At 47.1% G+C, this 6,487-nt stretch overlaps 1 long non-coding RNA gene across 6 annotated transcripts; it reads right to left on the bottom strand.

The window, feature by feature from the left end:
• Positions 1 to 893: 893 nt before the first annotated feature.
• Positions 894 to 6,036, bottom strand: LOC110343907 (uncharacterized). 6 transcript variants are annotated; one of them, XR_015446619.1, is made up of 4 exons: positions 5,884 to 6,036; positions 5,044 to 5,803; positions 2,264 to 2,663; positions 894 to 2,051 (listed from the first exon to the last, which is right to left on the bottom strand). It is a non-coding gene; the product is annotated as an uncharacterized LOC110343907 (long non-coding RNA). The 6 variants fall into 6 exon arrangements; XR_002386164.2 differs by having other exon boundaries at positions 897 to 2,051; positions 2,264 to 2,435; XR_015446618.1 differs by having other exon boundaries at positions 1,866 to 2,051; positions 2,264 to 2,435; positions 2,535 to 5,803.
• Positions 6,037 to 6,487: the final 451 nt, after the last annotated feature.

Here is a 6,487-nt window from a genome sequence, read left to right as displayed (position 1 = left end):
TTAAATATAGGATATTAGTTTACTTTGGGGCATCAAATGACTATTTCTGCCCAACTGAATTTTTATTGTCACACTTGCCCTAGCTCTTTGTCTTGCCCTAGGCCCTCTGTGCCCATATCAACGCTGAGAATTTCGGGCAGGGGGTGGGGAGGTGCCTTGCGAATATGGGTAAGAATCCAAACACATTCTGCTAATCTCAGGGCTTGGTGAAACTCTTTGCTCAGAAACTTTATGGTCAGTGGGAATTGATGGTTTGTGTTTGCTCTTCAAATAAAGGAACCTTGGAGGTAGAAAAGAGCATTTTCTGTGGAGCTGCTGACTTCTGCAATCTTGAGCCCTCTTCCTTATCAGGCCCATTTATTACAGGTCTCATAGATGTTTTATGAGGGCCTGGTGAGGCACTGCTGACTGGGGTGGTGGCAGCTGCCTCCACTTTCCACATTGTTGACAAGATCAAAGGACAGATTTACCACCTGATAAGATGGGGCGGATAAGATAGGGCAGATCCTGAACTGACTTCTTGCCTCCATGCACAGAGGCAAACAAAATTGGCTCCTCTGGTGCCTTTTCCTTCCTTGGTGGAAGGCCTTTGTTTCTTGCATCATTTACAGGACCAACTGGAACTGCCTAGCAAATTGTGGCCCCCTAAGCCAAAAGCCAATTCTCCTTCATGTCAACAGCCTTAGATGTTTTAAATGCATATTTTCAATATATAAAAATTCCATATCTTTAATGATTTCAAAGATATAAAGATTTTAATATCTAAAAACACCTGAGCACTTCAATTCTTATTCTGTTTAGACAAATGACCCTAATTTTAAAGTCTGTGCAATGAAAAAAGGAAAAATGAGTGCATGAAAGTAATATATGGGCAAATAAATCATCTCAAGAACATTTATATTTTCAGGCAGAGAATTATATTGACTTTATTTCCATCCTTTGTTGACTTTTACTACAATTACCTTAACAATCGTTGACAATGTCCTTTTAATTTGTCACATTATTATTGAACATAGGAAACTTTCTTTTATCACTAGAAAGCTCTTTAGTTAAGAGGCAAAGGGAAAGATTCTCTCCTGAGTTAAGATAAATTTCTCTGGCTTTCCAGAAATGCCTCACTTTGCCGACACTCTATGTACTCACTGGCTTGTGTTCTCTGTGCTTCTGCCTGTATTGTACCACACGGGTGGACCCAGAGGCATCTCCTATTTTGGCATTAACTTTGAAAAGAGCAAGCATGTCTGACAATGGCAATGCAGGGATCCAGGTAACTTACGATTGCCTCTAGAGCCTGCTTTCAGCAATATTTTAAGGGGTTACTTTTCGATCCACATTGTCTCAGAAAGATTATACAGCAGGCGCTGAGGAAAGTGAGGCCAACTCTGCTGACCTTGGCTATATGTTTCTGACACTCAAAGCTCCCTTCGTCCCATCCAGAGGGCCCTCCTATCTCTGAGCTCACTAAGTTTTCTCTGCTGAGGGGCTCTCTCATGTCCCCCACCCTTGTGGCAAGGCAGGCTCCCTCTGTCTTCATTTATCTTCCTTTAAGATGCACCTGCTGTGCGTCTTGAGGCCTCTTGGAAAGTCTGTTGATGAAATAGTTCCTGTGAAGGTGAGAATACCAGGCATCACTCTAATTTATTATGCCCTTCTTCTTCCCTCAGAGTTACAATTTTGCAGAGAATGGAGTGGCAATGGTGGCATTTCAGACTCTGGTTGCGGTTTATGCCACGTGTTCCCCCCCCTGAGCATGACTCAGGACTCCTATATGAAATGTGCTTGTCTTCCTAGCCACCTCTTAGGCTTCACATTCTGGCACCTGGGTCCAGGCACAGATGCACAAGTAGTGACACTGTGTTTAAAGACGTGACTCTTCCCCACTCTAGGTGTCAGAGGAAGGCCGGGGCTCCATCTTCTAACACACATTTGGAAGACAACAGCATGCCTTTGTTCTGAAAACCCTTCCCAGGGCTGGCATGTTATTGTCCGAGGGCAGAAGGACCAGCTCTGGATGTGATCAGGCTTAGAGAGCTTTACAGAGGAAATGGCACCTGAAAAAGCATTTGGGAAAAAAATGGAAAAGGGTTTTTTAAAGACTCATGGGCAGTGATGTGTGCTTGGGTGGTAGATTACATTCATAACCGTGGGAAGGCCTCCTCCCAAGTCCCTCATTTATAATTAACCCCCAAATATTTTCCCTGGATTCCAACTCCTCTGCCCCAGTTCATATAGCCAAAGGAAGCCAAGATAGCTTTGTGCATACCTCATCTCCTTGCCAACATAGGCAAGGCATGTGAAGACCGTACATATTTGTTTAAAAGGCAGATCCTAGGCCCATAGCAAATGACAGTGGCCTAGGAATCTTCATTTGGATGCAGCCCCGCCACTGCATAGTTCCAACACAGGACATGGACTTGCATCTTGGAATTGCTGACCTGGTGGAATGAACAACCCGAGTAGGGAGGTAGGAGAGCCACTGTCTAGTCTCCTGTCTGCTTGTAATCTGCAACATGACCTTGGACACGTCACCTCACCTTAATGAATTATAGAATCTTCAAGGCACAGCCCCGTCCCTCCAACCCCAACATTGGTTTCGAAATACAGGCCATCTGGGTTGGTATCTGGTTGTTTTGCTCAGTTCAGAGTTGGGGCACACCACCTCCCTGAGAAGGGATTGTATTTCAGGTTGGCAAGAGAATGGCTCAAGCTTTCCCTGGTGGTACCACATGCCAGTCTGAACTTGGATTCCTACAACAACCCACAAAGCCAACTGGCTACACTGACCGTATTTCTTTTTTCCATGCCATACAACCCTCCTCCTCACAAGCAACATCATGTGGTTGTTGAGGTCATGGGCATTAGGGTTGAGTGCCTTTGTCATTTACTAGCTATGTGACCTTGAGTGAGTCTCCTGGCCTCTTCCAGCCTCAGTTTCTGTAACTTAATATGGGAGTAATAATAATAATACTCCCTTGTAGAATTTGAGGGGCAATATTTGAAGGAGTTAATATATATAAAATGCTTAACTGTGTACCTGGTACATAGTGAATAATTGTTAGGGTTAGTTGTTATTGTTGCCACTATCATAGCACATTGCAGTTTATAAAAAGCTTCCGTAAATACTACCTGTTCCTGTGATTTTTCACTAAGACTTTTAGAGGAAGGAGGGGGCAAGTAATTCTGTTGTACAAATAAAAAAGTTGTCACTCAGAAATTGTTGAGGGTCACAGTGCTAATTTCTTAAATGCTTTGAACTCCAAGACCAGGGTTGTCTCTAATTCACAAAGGTCATATTTTCTTTGTGGTTGGTAGTCTCCTGTTTTGAAAGATTTGGGTTCATGGCCATAAAGGTGTTTTGTCCCACAGCAGTATTGGGAGCTGTCATCATCCCAGGTACCCCAGTGCCACATCTGTACACAGTGGGACTGCTGTGTGTGCTGTGGGGTGGCACAAGGGGACATCTCCATGTTCCCCATCAATGGCTCCGTAGCCCAGGCCACTGTCCCCTCTTGGGATTATGGTGCTGGCAAATGAGAAGTTGAGCTGAGGAGCAGTCCTGGAGTGGGGATTAGGAGCATAAACACTAAAGCAGCCTCCCTGCACTGGAAAGCCCAGCGTCTCTGAAAAGCATGGATGTTCCCAGCCTTAGGGATGCATGGATGTGGTCTTCAGGGGATGGTACATGGGGACTGAGCTCCAGCCCAGGCAGGCAGGGTCACAGAGCTCCATCCATCTCCAGAAAGGGAAGCCTGTTTCCAGAACAACAAATCCAAGGTATAGGCTTGAGGCAGCCCAGCCTGGAGTACTGGGCCCCTGAAGGCTCAGCTATTTCCTAGGAGCCTACAAGTGATGCCAAGTGCCCTGAGGAGGTCCTGGGGTCTGAGAGGGTGGCTCAGGTACTTTGGAGTCAGCAGTGTTCTCTAATGAGAGACCCTCGGTCCATAGGGACCCTCTGAAAACACCACCATCTTTGCACCATGGCCTCAGCTCTAACCACTTTAAGTCAGGAAGCATTAAAGATTTTGATTGTGTGTTCTCAGATAGAGAAAAATGCATAGTGATCACCACTCCAAGGGCATTGGGGAAAATTGCTAGGCTTGACAGCAAAAGGTTGGTGGATTTGAAATGAATAGAGCTCCAAATATGAGGGCACTAGTTTCTTTCGGGAATATTGAGCTCAGAAACCCACAAGCCTTGAGATCTCTTCCATGTGGCCACACAGCTGGCTGGAGACAGGAGACAGTTTCTAGGAGTAAATGGTCCCTCAGCTTCTGCCCACTCTTCTGAAGCACCAGAGTTTCTTTCAAGGACCTTGGTATGTGGCTCACCTGGATAGTAGGAAGCTGGTAAGTTGGGTAGCATAGGGTATGGGCAGCTGGGTTCCCTTTCTTATAGATACATAGTCCATCAAATGTTCCCCAGCCCCAGGGAAGCAGGCCCTCAGGAGGGGAGTGGTGGCTGCTGGTAGGCAGAGCAACTGCTGGTCAGTGCTCACGCACCAGCTTCTTGTGGTCCAGGCCATGGAGGCTGGGCTTGGGCTTGGGACTGGGAGGGGGTGTTGAAGAACGCCACTTTTATTGTCCATGAAATTGTTTCCGAAACATTATCAGCTCAGATTATTGGCCACAAATTTTCATTCTAAATCAGTGTAATAGGCTTTTACAGTGCAGTAAAAAGCATATTAGCTGGTCCTGGGGTTGTCTTGCCTCCCATTCACTCCACTGTTTTATCAATATTGCCATAATTTGACACTTGAGAGTAGAGGAAGATTGTAAAGTGTCCATAGATCTTGTAAACCGTACTAAATGGAGATTAGTATTACTCCTAAGTTTAAACCCTAGTAAAAGATAATTAAGTTGATGGGCATGGCTGTAAATCTCTCTTTTATCAAGTGCTTGCGCTCTGTGAGCAGTCTCCAGACTTATTATTTTACAGCGCCATTAATATCCCGGCGGGATCAGCCTCTTGAAGGGATGTTGCTGCTGTTGGTAAGGAGACAAGAAGATTCACCACTTGTTCACAAAAATCCATGCAGGCCCTTACCTCCTTTCCTTCTGCCATGACTCCAGTGTGTGTGGAAGGATTGCCTGGTGCCTAGGAGCAGGTACAGGCGGCCCAAGGGCGCCCCCTGTCCACTTCCCATTCCAATCCCTGGCTTTCTTAAGGGGAGCCCTGGGTGTCTGAAGGCCGCCTTTTCTGGGGCTCTTGAAGGCAACAATTTTCTTGACGCCTCCGTGGGGCCTCCTTTTCTGCTGAGACAATCTCACCTGTAGTTCAATAATGTTGCTTCTGAGGAAAATAAAACTGGCAGATGACAATTCAATTCAAGGGGCTGAAATGCAAACATATTCTTAAAAGGCAGCCACAGTGGTACCCCATGGAAGGGGAACACCCCAGGATGGAGGGCTGTGTCTGAGTGGCCCAGTCTTACTTACTTGTTTCCCTCAAACACACACCAGCAGAGTCTTTTGTGCCTCTGACCCAGGGCGAGTGCTGGTGCTGGGGCTGAGCAGAGGTCTGGGCACTGGGACAGTGAATCCACTGAACTTCTGCTCTCTGAGACTCATCTCTGGGGCTTCCTTGTTAAGGGAATACTCACAAAGGATCTCCATCACCACCCACCGTTCCTACCCCAGCTGCTGATCCCAGCCTTAGCCAGGGAGAGCTGTCTGTCTCCCAGTCCTGACTTCTGGTCAGGTGCAGAGCTTGCAAATGTTGAGTCCACACGTTTGTCCAAAGCCAGCTTATCCTTCCTCTGCTCCCTTCTCTCCAGGGCCACTGGAAGAAGTGTCCGCTGATAGTGCTGGACACCGGACACATGGCTGAAGGGCAGGCAGGGAGAAGGGGGGGGTAGGATGGGAGTTGCTGTGTCTCTGGCCTTACCTGGGGCCTAGCTTGGACCGGGTCCAGCCCCGTCTTTGGAGCTGCAGATGCCACTGGAGAAAGATGGTGGGTTCTTTGGGCACTGGGTTTTCCTGGGCCCCTCAGAGGTTCAATTTGGGCTCCAGGTATTTATTTAGAAGTCTTTGAATCCCAGTTAAACAGCAACCCATTATTTACGAAACAGATGGTCTGGGGGTCAATGGTTTTGCCCAGATCTGCTCCCAGTTTTGACCGTGACCTTGAATTGAGCCTGTAGGGTACTAGGTTCAGGGCCTTCTGGCTGGTCTGGGCCATGAGGCCAAGTTCTGAGGCCACTTGGGCGAGCTGTGCTCTTTGGCTGGCCTTGACTAGAAACTGAAACACGGGGAACAAGGAAATAGCACCACAGAGGAGTCATGTAGGAGATGGGATTTGGCTCCAGCAGATAAACACACATTTTCCCCCCTTTTTATTGCTTGAAGCTGAGTGATATGTACCTTGGTTGGAATTAGCAGGCTGAAAGTTCAAGTGATAAGCAGCTTCTTAGGGCATGGGGCTCTGCAAGGCTGCCGTGGGGGCTTGGTGGAGGGCCCAGGAGGATTTATCACCTTTTGAACCTTCGGAC

The sequence above is a fragment of the Heterocephalus glaber genome, unplaced genomic scaffold, assembly GCF_053883595.1.
Source record: "Heterocephalus glaber isolate CG9 unplaced genomic scaffold, H.glaber_assembly_v1.0 deba00001719, whole genome shotgun sequence".
NCBI classification, from domain to species: Eukaryota; Metazoa; Chordata; class Mammalia; order Rodentia; family Bathyergidae; genus Heterocephalus; species Heterocephalus glaber.
The sequence above is the reverse complement of the archived record's forward strand: the minus strand, read 5'-3'. Positions and strand labels throughout refer to the sequence as shown.